At 38.3% G+C, this 15,938-nt stretch overlaps 1 protein-coding gene across 3 annotated transcripts in view; it reads left to right on the forward strand.

Annotated features, from left to right (window-relative positions):
• Positions 1–7,607: 7,607 nt before the first annotated feature.
• RBBP8 (RB binding protein 8, endonuclease) overlaps positions 7,608–15,938 on the forward strand; it is a 106,186-nt gene continuing 97,855 nt past the window's right edge. For all 3 annotated transcript variants that reach the window (XM_089678399.1, XM_089678409.1, XM_089678418.1), the window contains exon 1: positions 7,608–7,762. The gene's annotated coding sequence lies outside the window, so the exon portion shown is untranslated. The remainder of the gene's footprint in view (positions 7,763–15,938) is intronic.

Consider the following 15,938-nt stretch of genomic DNA (forward strand, 5'->3'; position numbering starts at 1 on the left):
TGCATGACCGTGCAATTGTCAGTTAAAGTAATGCAATTCCATATCGCAAAAAATAGCTTTGTCAGGAAGGGGGGTAAATCCTCCGGAGGGCAAGTGGTTAATGTATTTCTATCTACCTAAAGACCTTGATTATCTAAAGTGCACTGCATGTTTATCTGGCACTGTGCATGTCTGTTAACCCCCTTCCATTCCTCCCTATTTTTTTCGGTACCTGCCTGCATTCTCTAGTAAACCCCTAGGAGCTTGTGCCTGACATTAGCACAACGCAGCTAGAATTTTTTTCATGCTAATATATTAAATAAGGCATGATTTTAACAGACATATCACTTAATATTGCAAAAACAAAAAAAATATTTGCTGCTGTTAAAGAAAATTTCAAGCCAAGCTTTTAAACGGAGCCAGAGAGCTCACATTATTTATTTCAAATGAAACTGAGTTAAATGAGGCTGCAACTGCTGACCTCCTCTACATCCAGACCCCAGTTTAACACTAACCCCTAATACCTACCCTGTCAATCCAACCCCTACTCTATAGCTGGGTACACACAAAACGAAATTCCAGCTGAACCATCTGAATTTCAATCTGCGTGTGTTTCAGTCAGTGGCAGACTGACAACTCATGGGGCCCCCGGGCAATAGGGGATCATGGGGCAACTGTGTCCTTGCCCAAACTCAAAAAAGCCTATGAAAAAGGTACTAGGGGCATCTCATAGGGCCCCCTACTGACCCCGGGCCCTCGGGCAGTGCCCGAGTTTCCAAATTGTCAGTCCGCCCCTGGTTTCGGTCCTCCCTTTTTGACGGAAGCAGATGCAACCTGCTGTCAAAATACAACAGCACAGCAGGGAGGATTCCTCCATCCACCTTGCTTACGTGGATGCAGGAATCTGCTGGGTGAGCAAAACAAAAAAATGTATAGTTCTTACCCAGCTTTACTGTTATGAGGCTTATCCTCAGCCTTCACCCTTTAAGCCTTTAAGTCTGAATATTGACAGCAAAAGCCTAGTCGCACTATTAAAAAATTGGATGAACATATCCATATTCAGAACAATAGCTCGATTTTATGTTCGTTAGTACTTTACTTTTCAGAGCTGATATGGACTGTTCAGACAAAGATTTCCGAAGGGACATGTAGGAAAATGTTTCTTGTTGGTCATCATAACTTCCAATGTTTGTTTAATTACAGTATTCATCCTATGAAAATCGAATGAGCAAGTCTGTGCCTGATCACAAACAAAGTACACCATAGACTAGACATAGATCATAAATAGGTACGTGGGAATTTGTTCTTTGTTGAATTTTTGTACCATTTTAGGCAATCTTGATTTCAACATGGGGAGAGGACAGAGAACAATGCGAACGATTGTTTGTCCCATTTTTTAAAGGTGTGTACTAGGCTTAAACATCACTCTTAATTCCTAGACATAAACATATATTAGCCATAATCCTAATACAGATATTGCTTCTGTACATCAAATGTCTTGAGCCAAATTAATGAAAAAAATAAATAGCAACACTCGTTTTATATATAACTAAATGAACGTTCTGTAGGGAAATGTTATCTATGTGATATAAAGCCCAGATAAACTTAGCATGTGACTGGGCAATAGCAGAAAAAGTCACAATCCGTAACTATTTCACCTGCAGGGAAGAAGCTAAACCAAGATATTTGTAGACATTCTCTGCAATAACTTAGTTAAAACAAATAATAAAACAAATTATAAAGATCTGGGAAAACAATGTGGTGAATATTAGCTTACATTTTTTGCACAGACTTGCCATTGCATTTGGTGACTACATAGGGAGTAGCAGGCCCGGACTGTCCATAGGGCACACAAGGAATTTGCTTGGTGGGACGGGGCGGCCGGGCCACATGTACTTAATGTGGGGCAAAATGCAAAGCAGATGCGGCAGCTGAGCTGCCCCTTTTCTTGAGCCCGTGCTGCTCCTCGGTCTCTCCACTGCTGCTCAGCTCAGTCAGTTCTCCTCATGTATGGCCGTCAGAGCAGGGAGTGGGAGCTATCGGTCAGAAGACCCATGGGCCACCCATGACTGTGCAGGGGGAGAAACTGGAGGAGACCCCATCGCCTGATGCCAGATAGGTGTCACTGCTACCGCCACAGACACCAGAGGGAGCTGGCCCGGACTGAAGAAAAAGTGAGTGAGTGCCAGTCTTCCACTGCCAGTGAACACTTATTGTTAGAACAAATTATAAGACAATTTGTATAGACTTTCTTAACTGGGCTGTCTCTTTGCTGGATTGGGCTGTCTCTTTGCTGGATTGGGCTGTCTCTTTGCTGGACTGGGCTGTCTCTGCTGGACTGGGATGTCTCCTTGATGGATGGGGATATCCCTTTGCTTGATTGGGCTGTCTCTTTGCTGGACTGGGCTCTCTCTTTGCAGGATTGGGATGTCTCCTTGCTGGATTAGGATTCCTCCTTGCTGGATGGGGATTTTTCTTTGATGGATTGGGCTGTCTGTTTGCTTGACTGAGCTGTCTCTTTGCTGGACTGGAATGTCTCTTTGCTGGATAGGGATGTCTCTTTGATGGATTGTGCTGTCTCCTTGAGGGATTGGGCTTGTCTCTTTGCTGGATTAGGCTTGCTTCTTTGCTGGATGGGGCTATCTCTTTGCTGGATGGGGCTGTCTCTTTGCTGGACTGTGCAGCCTCTTTGCTATATGGGGATGTCTCTTTGCTGGATTGTGATGTTTCTTTGCTGGATGGGGGTGTCTGTTTGCTGGACTGGTCAGTCTTTTTGCTATATGGAGATGTCTCTTTGCTGGATTGTGATGTCTCTTTGCTGGATGGGGATGTCTCTTTGATGTATTGGGTTGTCTCTTTGCTGGACTGGGCTGTCTCTTTTCTGAATTGGGCTTGTCTCTTTTCTGGATAGGGCTTGTCTCTTTGCTGGATGGGGCTGTCTCTTTGCTGGATGGGGCTGTCTCTTTGCTGGACGGGGCTGTATCTTTGCTGGACTGGGCAGTCTCTTTTCTGGATTGTGATGTCTCTTTGCTGGATAGGGATATCTATTTGCTGGTTGGGGATGTCTATTTGCTGGATGGGGATGTCTCTTTGCTATATAGGGGTGTCTCTTTGCTGGATTGGGCCATCTCTTTGTTGAATATATAAGAGGCACTGGGATTAGAGAGAAAGGGGGGGGGGCATGACTGTAAGTGGCACTGTGACGAGGGGCTGTGATTGCTAGGGACACTGTAATGTAAAGGGGCACTGTGATGTAAAGTGGCACTGTAATCAATAGTCATCTTTATATCACAGCGCTCCTTTACATTACAGTGCAGAGGATTGATTCCATACATTTTTTGTTACAAATTGCCCCCACAAACGCCATGAACAACAGTAAAGACAATAAATAGCTATACATAAACCAATTATTGGACATACAGTACATGTTTAATATATTAACCTATCTAGATCTACTTTATTGATAACTGTACAACAGCGTCAGGGGTGGACTGACAACTCATGGGGCCCCCGAGCAATAGTGGATCATGGGGCCCCTGTGTCCTTGCCCAAACTCAAAAAAGCCTATGAAAAAGGTACCAGGGGCATCTCATGGGGCCCCCTACTGACCCCGGGCCCTCGGGCAGTGCCCGAGTTTCCAAATGGTCAGTCCGCCCCTGAACAGCATATATCCAACTCCATTTCATATACACAAATATCCACTGCTAGATTTTAGAAAGTATGTATGAAGGCTGCATTGATGTAACTTTTTACAAACAGTTCTATTGGTTCAGGACCAAATATTAGTGGTGGTCTTAGGGGTCCTTGGTTGAAGTTTCAGGAAAAACGGGATCTTCATGGAGTCTGCACATTGTGCCTGTGTGGGTTTACTTCAACACTCCAAAGACATACTTTTAGGTTATTTGGCTGCTGCAATATTTTTAAAATTTCCTGTATGATATTCTACTGAGAGTGTCCAAGATGGCGGCCCCAACAGCAGATCGAATCCCCAGGAACAAAAGTGCTGTATAAATTAGTTAACATTAATGTTATGCAAAAATACAAAACCTGGATTGCCAAATATGTTGCAAATTAATATACCTGCAGCTGATATGCCACTAAACTTCAAACATTAAGACCAATAGAAAACTACAATGGTTCATCAAGAAACCACTGAATTGGTGATACGTAAAAGCAGAAACTTTATTCCATAAGACAGTTTATTATGAACACATCAGACAGTCCAGTTAGTTTTGTGCAATAATTTTACTAATGGTCCGTGACAAAGTACCACAAATTGTTCCTTATTAATGACTGAAAAACAACCAGCACCTCCATTAGGAACACCATAAAAAAGTCTAACTTCTATTACTATATGTTGTTATCTTGGGCTCTTGGGCTGTCTTGCTTATCATGATGACCTAGTGAGTCATCTTATGAGTCAATGACCTGGAACAAGCTTGCAGCTACTGAAGTCTGAACAACTATTTTGCATTTGTTTTACAGGTCAGTAAGTAACCGCAATGCAGATTTCTTTGCACATTTACGGTAAAAAAATCATTATTATATGTACAAAAGTCCCATTAAACCTCAGGGTATGAAGCACAGTTATCAAAAAAAATGTTCAAATACACACCATTTTGCATACATATAAAACATAAACTACAAAAAATTGGAGATGATAAGCCAACACCCAGATGCTAAAATGTTTTGAAGAGTGACAGAACTTTCCACTTCTCCCTGCATTCTTAGACCTGTTTGACAGTTACTGGCTTGTCCATGTTGCATAATTTGCACTAAGTGCAAAAACTCAGATTTACAAGAACTGAAAATTATATTTTTTCAACTTCCGTTCCACAGCTTCTTCTAAAAGCATAATACAAACTTCAAAATAACATGCCCTCTGGCACGATGCTAATTATCTTGACTGAAAAAATTGTTTGAGAAGAATCTTTAAATCCATTCTTTCTTTCATCATAGATCTCTTAAAGCATGAACAGAAATGTTGAAACAGCAATAATCTGATCATGTACAAATCTCTAGTATATTCAACGAGCAGCAACAGACAGGGTGTGTTTGATTTAATAGCTTACTCATTCAGTTGCCAAATGAGACTCCATTAATCTATATGCTAAAGTCAGTGAAGTATTCATTACAAAGCAGAATCAGAACTGCTTACACATTGGACAAATTGGTAATTGTAAGCTGAAAACGATTGTTCTGTACATATGTTTTTATGTGTGAAATCTGTGGAAATGTAATAGACAGACCAAAAATTTGATCAGCTGCCTACATGTGACACCAAATGTTGGTGAAATTTGAGAAACTCAGTAAAATGTGAGGATCAAAGGGAATGAGGAGCATTGCTTTTCTGACCTCTAGACCTGTAAATAAACACATTATATATATATAATATATATAGGAACTGTTAAACTCCAAAAGGAGTTTTTTCTCTGACCAAAAATGAATTGTTTTTTATGTAAATGTACAGATGGACTTTCCCTTGGTTATTATACACAAACGTATAGGTAAGAACAAGTGTATCAACAATCATAAATGAGTGAAAAAAATATAAAAAAATATAAAAATCATGTGATGTTTCTCAATGGCGTATGCCTAAATACCTCATAAACTTCAATAAAGCGTGTTCCAATCTCATATGTCACATACAACTTAACATATACGATATAGCATCAAATTGAATTATAATGTGCAAGAAACTATGTGTGCAAATGTCTCCAAACAGTATACAAGGCAAATGTTTCTCCACGTGATATCTCACCATGGACACACACAGCCTCTTACCGGAAGACATGGATCTCTTTTACCATCAGAGATCAAAATAAGTGAGTGTGTCTTAAAGAGCCACCTATGCGAGCCAATGCAGTCCTCCATTGATTCCAACCAGCCAAAGACCAAGGGGTTAATAGATTGGCATCTATAGTGCAGCCAGAATAGGGGTTGATTTACTAAAACTGGAGAGTGCAAAATCTGGTGCAGCTGTGCATGGTAGCCAATTAGCTTCTAACTTTAGCTTGTTCAGTTAAGCTTTGACAATAAAACCTGGAAGCTGATTGGTTTCTCTGCAGAGCTGACCAGAATTTGCACTCTCCAGTTGTAGTAAATCAACCCCTATGTGTTACACCACCACACAGGTTTATTTAACAACACCACAGTAGATGTACACTTCAAGGAACAGAGTAGCACAAAATTAAAATCACCACACCATCCACATTCAGCTGGCGTGATGACATAACCGTCTAGGCTTACCCGACATAGCATGTTTTTCTGACCCATCACCAAGAAGTATCTGCTTCTAGTGGTTTCAGTGACCACTTTTGATAAGGCCATTTCCTACTCGGCTGCTGGATTTTCAAAAGGTAAAGATTAAAATGATGGCCAGTTTGGGATGGTAATACAGTGGACCAGGCCAGTTTGGATGAAGTCTGCCAGAGTTTTAAAAGTGTAAATAAGAGGTAAATGTGGTACCTTTAATTAGTGCAGGTTTTACTTTACTACTATAAAAGTGCTGAAATTATACATAACCTACCAACATTTGTGAAAGATTGCCGCAGGTGATGGCTAGTCATCACACGTACACATATTCCTATGCCATACTGTATACATTAGTCTTCAATTTAATTCCACCTCCAATTTAATTCTAATGGTAATCTTAGACATAGTTAATCTTAGTGTTGTATATGTGTGTGGTGTGGACAACCAAACCAAATGTTTTTGATGCTTTGTTGGAGTTTGCACCATAACTCATATGAAAACCAGCATTACCGTGCATTTTCAAGTGCGATGCGCTACATGTTCAAAACACCCCGCCCAAATTACATGAAAGGTACCTGCAGGATGGTGCCATCAAAAAATTTCAGCCTGGTATTGATTTCAAAAAATGTTGCAAAGCACATATGCTGCATTTGAAACAATTTCTTCTTTTTTAAAAAAATTCAGGGCAATATGACCATGGTGAATAAGCCCGTCTGGTAATTGTAATGTACTGTATTTCACCATGCAATTACTTCAGAAAGTAAAGTCCTATCCACTGAATATAATATATGAATAAATTAATATATTTCTGCAGGCAGGAATTTCACACTATATGTTTTCCAGCAGAGAACATGCACCACATTAATTTTCATGCCTGCAAGGTATGGATTCTTGCCTGCACGTGTCTGTGCTCCAGAACAATACAAATAAATGATCGTTTGAAAGAGTTTTCAGTACCTCATCTGTTATTGCCTTCTGACTCCACTAGTACATGTGCGAGAAGTTAAATCTATAGCCAAGCTTAGCTAATGTATTTTAGAGGATCTTTCTGTATTTTGACATGGATGCTTGCGCCACTCCTACTGGAGTCTGCAAAATTATTTTGCTGGAGGCTACAACATTCTCTCCCCATTTGTTGGGAGTTGACGAAGGAATGAATCATTCACAGAAGTGGATGGAGCTTAGTGGTGCTGAGCCACAGCATGTTGCTCTAGCCTTTGATGCAGACTGGTTGGACTTGTTCCTAGCTGATTGAAGAACCGGTTTGACTGGCTTCATATGCCAACAAATTCTGGTATCATTCCATGTTACACAGAATGTAGAAACCTGCCCAGCGAGTTGAATGAAAAGCATATTAGGATATCCATTGCACATTGAATATATGTGAGGTGTAGCTCCACTTGCATACACACCAGCAGCAGCTGCCCCAGGATGGTCCAGGTTACATTTCACCATCTATGTGTGAGCCTGCAGCTATAGAAAGAAGATAGAACTGACAATAATCATTCCACAGGAACATTATACAACTGTAAGTATGCTATTAATACTCTGCTGGGGAGTGGGTTTTACTTATTATACTAAATATGTATACATTTTGCATATTTATGTACAGTTTTCCTTTAAAGGGTACAATGTATAAACAATTTAGGGCATTTGATTTCTTCTGAAAGTGCACACTATCATAATAAATCATTTAATGTCTTTTAATATAATACTATGCAAAACTTGCTATCTTTGCAATATTATAGTGTTGTCAGTTATCTTCTGACAATTGAAAGACATTACCACATGGGAAGTTGGGGCAGTATGCAATGGTCATACCATACTAGGCACAACTGAGGGCAAGGGTGATATGACCAACTAATGGCATGCATAGAAGAGTAGACAGGTCTACAGCTGTGTAACTTATTAACCCCAGAACTTGTGTATTATGCTCCAGATAAACTGTATAAGAAGGCACAAAGGCAGGTTTTATCATGCCTCTATGTCCTGGAACATTCTTTAGCTTAGGACAATAGGAACTTTCAGATCACGTTGTGAGTTAGAAATATATCTCCCAATCTCCAACCCTTTATAACCCAACCCTTATATATTCTAACATATATCTGGAATATTCTGCCCCTTCTTCAATAACAGTATTAAATTCTTAAAACAATTTTGAACATTTGGTGAAAAAAAATTTAAATATATTATCTGCTAATGCCTATTAGTGTTTATACAAAATCATAAAAAATAACAGATCATTGAAAACATCCTTTCTCTCTTTTTATTCTTGCAAATGAATTAATCTATTAAAAAAACTCTAGGATATATATATATATATATATATATATATATATATATATATATATATTTATTTATTTATTTATGGATAAAATTGTATTAGAGTTTCTAAACCAAGGTATGTGAATAAAATAGCAGTACCAACTCCAATCAACCATAACTAATATAGTGATCATTGATCAAAGTTATGTTTTTATCTAATCACAACATGAAAATTAATTAAACACATGATCAAAAGGATAAGACTCGTCAACGTGCCTCCCTTGAATATTAAAACAATCCCATTTCTCTGTGTCTAGAAAGCTACTATTGTTTTAATTGGAGATTCTCTCTTTATCTAGCTGGAGCAGGGAAACAAGGACTTTGGTCTTCTCTACTACATGTATCTGTGATAATAGGTGATAATGAGAACAGAACAATTTCCCATTGTCATAATTTCATGCATGTTCTCTAGAGGTGTGGCATTAAAGCCATAAAACATTGTCATTTCAGTCTTTTCTGTTCCTTTATGCTATTGGTGGCATTCATAGGATGAAAGTGATACAAAATAATTACAACCAATTGTTTATTACATGATTTAGAAATATGAAGGTCTGAGAGCCTGGTGCGGTTTATTTTATAGTTTTATTCAAAATAGACTTTTAAACAGTGTTATAAATTAATGTTGAAAAATTAAATATCTGCTTTCATGTACTATGCAAAAATTATACTTTTTTTATCAAATTATCCTATTATGATCATATTGCATATATTAAATACATATACTGTGTGTATATATATATATATATATATATATATATATATACATACACACAGTCATGGCAAAAAAATATTGGCACTACTGCATTTCTATCAGATAATGTCCCACCTCACCCAGCAAATTGTTGCAATTACAAATGATTAGGCAAGTTTATTTATTTTGTTTGTATTGGCATGACACAAAAAAAGTGGAGAAACAAAATTCAACCTCCCCCAAAAAAGACTATATATATATATATATATATATATATATATATATATATATAAAAGCAAGCTGAGGCATCTGCACATTTTGAGTAGAAAAGTCGGTCCTGCCAGCATGCTGCAGAGAAGGACCCTTGCTCTCTGTTTGTAAGCAGTGGTCCCTCTGCAGAAGTCCAGCCTTTGCTGAGCTGGAGTTCTCCAATCAGCATGCAGTGTGAGCTTTGCTGATAGGAAGTGCTAACTCTGTCTCACCAGGGGGCATCTCAGAGCTCTACAGAGAGACCACTGCTTCCACACAGGGCAAGGGTTCTTCTCTGCAGTATGATGGCAGAGGATAGACTTTTCTTCTCAGACTTTGGCTGCTTTCCTAAGAAAACAAAATGTTTAACTTCTAACACCTTCTGTTTTAATACACTTGGAATATATTTAGCTGATTTAAAGTAACGTTCAGACTTTAAACACCTTTTGTGTTCATGCACCTGGAATTAATTTAACTGGTTGTAAACTGAAGGCAGTTGGGCTTTAAATCTCCAACAGTTTTGCAGGAAGCAGTCTATATGATGTGTGAGGCTGCATGGAGTCACACCTTTTAATGCTGTATAGAGTTTAGACACTGCAGAAAATGACTTTTTTCAGTATTAATCAGCATTAATGCGGTTGTTAACAGGCAGATTGGTTAATTTCTGCATACCAAAGTATTCATTAGAGGTTGAAAGACTGTCTTTAAGATACAGTTATACAATATACATACATATGTGAACACAAACACAGCTATGTACTGTATATATTGAGTAAAATGTTAACCTTCAGGTTTTATTTGCCATAAAACATTTTAAATGTGTAAAATATATTATAATATTAGAATAAAACTATCAAATATATTAAACATGCACAAATGTCTCTACTATGCAAAAAAGAGTTATAGTTGGAAATGTTGATTGTACTGAAAATAAAATGTGAAACAGAGCATCTGATTCCTTTTGAAATCTGAATTCTGTCCTTGAGCTAGATTATATATTATATATAACTGCACAGAATAATCCACTATGTAGCATTTGCTTAAGCAGATAAAATTCTCTGCCTTCTGGTTTTTGAAGTGTAATACCATTTTCTGTAAGTCTTGATATAGATATATGTATGTATAAAGTGGTATGTCTGTAGTATCATCAACTGTGTGTAACCTACATACAGTACCTATGTCCAGAGTTTTCTCATTGCAATAAATTAGATTTCAATACTTCCTCTTGACAAAATTACTGGGGCCAATTTACATACAAGTGAAATATTACACATAGCAATGAGATATATTGTTTTTGTGTTTTATACAATCTGATTGGTTTAAATGCCATTTAAAAATATTATTATCCATCCTGTCTTTATGGTATCTAATGTATTAGGGAGATACACTGAACTGTTCTCATAACCTTTAATTGTGATTCATAACCGTTATGCACTAAACATCTAAGTAAATAAAATGATACTATGCAGTAAACATTATTGTACTGTATCCATAAAAACACCTGGCTGAAAGAGTGCAGTTAAAATGTAATCATTACTCATCAAGCAGTGGTTGTCACGCTCGAGCATGAATATGAATTACAGGATTTGCTTCTGCAGTACATTGCCACTGTTATCATAAACTTATTGAGCTTTTAGAAAGCAATGTGATTAATTTAAGAAAAACAGAATTTGCTAATTTTTCAACCTATTTCCACATCCAATGTTTTTGATTAGTACAGTTTGAATGTGGTCTTTAAGCAAGCCTATATTGATCAAGCTCAATACACATCTCATAAGAATATTTGCTATTATATATTATTTGGACCTGTTGGTCGATCAACTTTACATCGGCCAAGCCGGTGTTATCCATGTGACTATATATTGCCGGGTCACATAGTGACTGCACACCAGGTGGAACTGGATTCGGATTACCGGATATACTATATATGGACTATATGCAGGGCAGATTGACCATTTGGAAACTCAGGCACTGCCCGAGGGCCCGGGGTCAGTAGGGGGCCCCATGAGATGCCCCTGGTACCTATTTCATAGGCTTTTTTGAGTTTGGGCAAGGACACAGGGGCCCCATGATCCCCTATTGCCCGGGGGCCCCATGAGTTGTCAGTTCGCCCCTGAATATATGTCAACCACTATCCCTCCAGTTATTTTTGATCCCCTCCAGTTCCTATCCTTGGATTACTGTTGGTGATTTTGGGACCGCTTCTGCCATCCCATGTGGTATACATCTCGCAGGGGGAGTTCTCTTCCTACTTAGTATTAGTTTTATTTATTGGAAACCATCAACTGTCAACGGGCCCTGGGGCATGAGTGTATGCATGTCCTGCAGTACCACTTGTATTGAACTATTGTCAGCCATAAGCGTGAATTCACATGATGCGTGTGCTGTGTGGGATATATATGCACATTGTATATGACGTCCGGACGTCTTTGGATTGACATTGTTTTTATATTATTGTTTGTGTGTTTATGTATTCATCGTGGGTATTGAGCACTGTGCCTCACTACTTTTTATATGTTGCAATTTTTCTGCTATGAATAAATAATAAATCTTTTATACTGCTATTCCTGATACAAGCCTTGTTTGCTCAGCAAACTCTGTACTCTTGCGCTTCGGGGTGGACTCGGCTAGGGATATGGTACCAACACAGATATCCTGGAAAATGCACTCCTTGCTGCCCTCAATGGATCGGGGTAGTGCAATGTAACTGGATACAAAAAAAAACAAACAGAGAGCGCACTGGCCTAGTGCATTATTGTAAAAAAAAATTTTTAAGACTCACTGCTTGGTGGCTCTGAGGAAGAGGTTGAGACCTCGAAATGCGTTAGCCTGTTGGAAGTCCAGGGTTCCATTTTTTTTTACTTATATGCCATGTGGACTGGACATCACTGTTTAGTGTGATGTGCCTTTGAGCTGTTTGCCTGTTGTGAGTACGATACTTACTTTTTAACCTTCCAATAATTTTTTTACGATAATGCACTAAGCCTGTGTGCCCTTTTTTTTTTTTTGTATCCAAGCCTTGTTTGCTGTCAGATTAACCATTTCTCTCATATAGGGGGCTTTACCCTCAGTATGCGACTTTGTTTTTCTGCCTTGATTATGGTTTAGACGGCAACACTAATATAGTGATAAGGCAGTCAGGGTTTTGACCATTTCCTCTGTTTTGAATAGTTCCTACCCAGGGCCATGTCAGGGGAGAATGACACCTAAGATCACCACCTTTACCTCAGGCAAGGGACAAAAATGACTGGTAAATAAAACAATAAGTAAGAGCAAGTAATATTAAAAGGTGTGTAATGCACTTAAACAAATGGTTATAATGCATCTATGCACACACACAGAGATAGTCAGGTCAATGACATTGAGCCTGTTAAAAGTGCTCAATGACTCTGAACCTGTACTTCTAGCACGCTCCAAGTCACTGAAGAGGCTCTGCCACTGCTCCTGCCTATGCAGCAGCCACTAAGGGAGCTCAGAAATGCGAAGCCTGTGGATCTACCAGACTCCGCATTCCTGAGCTGCACTGTGGATGGAATTTTCAGTATGGACACTCAAGCCTCAATGCCACCCCCCACCATGTTTCCATTAGTGCTAACTGAGGCAACTGCTTCAATTGGCTTCATGGGCTGTGCAGCCCTGGACTTACCTTTAACAAATTAAGCTCTTCAAATTTCCTAAATAGTATAATACATATTTTGCTCTCGATTGAATGGATTTATTAATTAACCTCCCTGGTGGTATTCCCGAGTGTAGCTTGGGGTAAAGTTTCAGTACCACAAGCGGTAACCCCGAGCTACACTCAGGAATACCATGCGGCGCTGCTCCGCGATCCCTCGGTCACTTACCTTGTCCTGCGCTCCCACGATGTCCCTCTGGCAGTGTCCCCGGCAATGTAATCCGGCGGATGCCGGCATTTGTCATCTGGGTTCCGTACCCTGTGAGCATCGGAACGGCGGGAAATTTGAAAATGACAAAAAGTGACTTTTCTAAAAATCACTAAAATCACATAGTAAAACATTACTGTATCAAACCATTTCACATACATTTTGTCCCTAGTGCTTTGTCCTGTGCCCTGCCTGCATTTTTACTGTTCTTTCTGCCTGGAAACTGAGAAACGTCCATGGCGTCCAAAAAGCGTCCCTTTAGGTCAAAAGCGGTTTTAGACCAGCTAGAGAACAGCGATAATAAATCAGAACCACTTGCAGAATTGAGTGATAATGATTCGTGGGGAAATTCGTCATCAGACACTGAAAACGATTTTGCGACTTTGCTCAGTGATGTGCGAACTTGGCGCTATATTTCAAATTTGGTTAGATTATATTATTGAATTAAATTTATTATTATTATATTATTATTATTTATAATTATTTATTAAATTATAATTTATGATTTCGTGTTTCAAGTTTTATCATACCCGGGATTTTTACTAGACTCTTGTTCAGACAGATTTCAGTGAGGTATTCCTAAAAATGACAGGCCTACAATATAAAACGCCAAATTTCCATGCAAAATAATGGTACCGCTTTCTGCACCAAAAATCTGAAATAATCATACCGCCAGGGAGGTTAATAGACAATCTTGGGCATGGGTATTAAGACACATACTTTATGTGTCACAGAGACCTGGCCAGGATCACCCATATTTTCATACAAGATTTACTCACTCCCCCAGATAATCCCATTGAACCACCCAAATCAAAATGTTCCATAAAGGATTGCCTACTCAAAGTACTTCAGTCATTAGAAAAATGTGTAAGCTATTTCTGATTTTCATGAAAATTGTAGTTGTCGCCTGTGTATTCCATAATATATTTGTGCTTTTAACGTTGCTCAGTACTAATCAAGATGATTACTCCCCCCAGCTGTGTGTGAGGGGAAGTATATTAATGAGTATATGGTAATAGTAGTCAGCTATGATTAAGGTCACCTTGTAGGCATAAACACGTCAGCACAACTGCTTGGAACCATAGGTTCGCTTTGAAATAAACATTCCTAAAGATTTGCTGCTGTATGCTGGTTTTCTTGTATTTTCTTTATGGATTATAGGCAGACAGGAGCCTAGGGTTGAGCACCGGTGTTACTGAAAAGCCTGAGTAGGAAAATTAGGTAGAGCCATTTCAGCCTGTTTGATTAAAATGAATGTAAACCCTAACAATGAACATCTATTAATATCTCCCTTCTGGTCTGTTAAATATACCATTGAAAGCATTTTGTTATATATGTTCAAAATAAGAGCAATTAAAAATCTTGTTGATTCTGGCAGAAATGAACATGAACATTGCCCACCAAGGGCAGGAAATGAGTTACTGGCAGATCACCAGGTAAAAATAAAAGGAATAAAAAGTCTAAAAACGTAAACTAATGCAACCACCACATCTGAGGACAGGCTGCATTATATTAAATTTTTGGTTCTTCAGTTTAGATACACTCTAAATACATTTTAAATCATAGATCAGAAAAAATTAGCAAATCTGTACTTGCTCCAGGCCACTTCCTTACAAGGCAGTGCATTCAGCATTCAACCCCAGGCATACCACATTTTCAGAAGGAGAGGTCAACAGTGACAACCCAAATATATTTTTCTTTTCAGTATATTTCATTTTGTTGTACAAGGAATTACAAATACAGTGTACAGGTACAGTAAATGCCCAAAAGCTGAGCAACCAGTGTATCAACAAAATATGGATCATATCAAGGTAATACAAACAGCAAGGTATCATCAGCAATATGGTATGACGCAGGAGATATCCAAATATATTTTTCAATACAGATAATTACATGTAGACAATCCATGGTTTTGGATATAGGTTTGTTAGAAACTGATACACACTGTATCCACCATATATATATATATATATATATATAAAGTTCCTTTTACCAGCTGCTATTCTCTCCAGCTCAGTAATACCATAAATCAAAGGTTTACAAGCCACCACTGTCTTAGAGATATTTTTATTTTGGCCAGCTGTCACATTTATGTACAGTAGAAGTTCTGCAAATTACACGTAATGTTAAATATTAACTTCAATTAGTAGGTAACATAAAGACCAATTGTTTAACGTGTGCTTGTTTTTTAACCTCACTAAGTTTAAAGGGCATTTAGGCTTTGAATAAAATTTCCACGTACTATAAAAGTATTTATTTAAAAAAACAAAATGTTACGTTACTAATGGACTATGCACAGATATCACATTGGAGATACTAAGTGTGGCACTAAGCACATTGTGTTCATGACACATATAACGACTCTCATTTACCTCCTGGATGGCTGTTTTGTTCATGCAGCATAGGTCAGCACACTGAGCAGCCACAATCTGCACATCTTTTAATTTATCTGATAAATAATGCTTCAGCACTAAAGCCCTGTACACATGATTAGAATATTAGACAAATGATTGTGTTTTTTTTTTTTTTTTTGCATGCTAATCTCAAATTGAATG

The sequence above is a fragment of the Staurois parvus genome, unplaced genomic scaffold (assembly GCF_062004578.1).
Source record: "Staurois parvus isolate SC_StPar_1 unplaced genomic scaffold, SC_StPar_1.0 ptg000015l, whole genome shotgun sequence".
NCBI lineage: Eukaryota > Metazoa > Chordata > Amphibia > Anura > Ranidae > Staurois > Staurois parvus.